This window comes from Bos taurus, chromosome 16, assembly GCF_002263795.3.
Source record: "Bos taurus isolate L1 Dominette 01449 registration number 42190680 breed Hereford chromosome 16, ARS-UCD2.0, whole genome shotgun sequence".
Lineage (NCBI taxonomy): Eukaryota > Metazoa > Chordata > Mammalia > Artiodactyla > Bovidae > Bos > Bos taurus.
This window is the reverse complement of record NC_037343.1, coordinates 80,546,962-80,548,455: the sequence shown is the minus strand read 5'-3', so window position 1 is coordinate 80,548,455 and position 1,494 is coordinate 80,546,962.

Here is a 1,494-nt window from a genome sequence, read left to right as displayed (position 1 = left end):
TGCTGGCTTGGATGCAGCAGACCCCCGGTGGTCCAGGCCGCGCTCCCCCCGCCCGGCCCACACAGGTGTCCAAGTGTGATCTGGGAGCTGCAGCAGGGAGCCTAGGGCTAGTGGACCTGGGCTGGTCCCGCCAGCGGCCAATAAGGCCCCACGACGGCCCGGCCCCGGGAGGAGCAGCCAATCCCCAGGCGGGGGCGGGCCGCCCCTCCGTCAGAGCTGTTTGAAACTTGAGGACATTCCAGGGAATCTTGGAGCGCTGTGTGACCAAATTTAGTACAGAGCATTTAGCCTTTTAAAGACAAGGGGGCCACGCAATGAGAAAAAGATACAAAAATGTGGAGGCTGGCAGGAGCAGAAGAGAGCCACAGAGAGCCAGGAGAGCAGGCAGGACCCGGGCTCCCCGAGCAGCTGGCCAGGCCTGCCCTGTTCGAGGCACACGTGGCGCCCCGCCAGGGTGGACGGCGCTGTGGTCAGCGTGTGGTCCACAGCCTCCTTTCTACTGTATTTGGTAATGTGCTGGGGACTCCCCAGCTCTGCAGCCCCGGGAAAGGGAGGCGATTCCAGAAACTCCGAGCCACCCCGCCCACCCAGTCTCCTCTGCCCAGGAGCCTGTGGGCCCGGCATCAGAGGCTCCAGGCTGCCCCAGCCACTTCCTGAGAGAGAGGGACGAAGGAAGTCCTCTGTGTTCCCAGATGGAAAACAGAGTGTTTGGGGGAGAAAGCAGGATGTGCAGGAGTCAGGGATTTCTGAAAGGGCCATCGGCCTCCAGAAGCTCTGAGGAGGAGGCCTCCAACCTCCCTTGCTGGTCTGCCCTTTCTTCTGCTGGGGCATCTCCTGTGCGGGCGTCAGGAGGAGCCCCAGGCCCCCAGCACGTGGAGATCCGGAGCACGACTCGGTGTGGTGTGTCTTCAGGGAAATTCAACTCTGGCAGTCAAGAGGGATCCTATCGCAATGGCCTGGCAGCTTTCGTTCAAGTGCTTTCACTGCGTGTCCATCTTGCCGTCCTGCACAAGACGCAGGGACATTCCATCCCCGTCACAAAGTCCTCTAGAAGTCCCGGTGTCACCACTGCGTGGCGGCTGCCCTCTTCCCTGGTGAAGCCCCACCCTGAGCCAGAGACAGACAGCCACATGTCGGTACTTAACGAGTCCAGTGACCAGCTGGGAGAAAAACCGGCCCTGGCGTTGAGCGCCCACTAGTCTCACTTTGGGATGAGGCTGGGCGGGGGAGCGGGCCGGCTGGTGGAACTGGAGTGCGGAGGAGAGAGGGGAGGGGGGCAGGGGCTTCAGAGCCCCAGGCTCCTTCTTTTCAGAACACATGCTGATGAGTGCTGACCACGTAACAGGACCGGGTCTAAGAGCAGGGGGTGTGACTAAGGACAGAAAACCAGTGTGTCCCTGCCTTCCTGGAGCTTCCAGTCTAGCGGTGAAGACAGTTAACAGACAAATACTTTCAAATAATTTATTAGAAAACGGAGAGCTCACAGAATGTCTC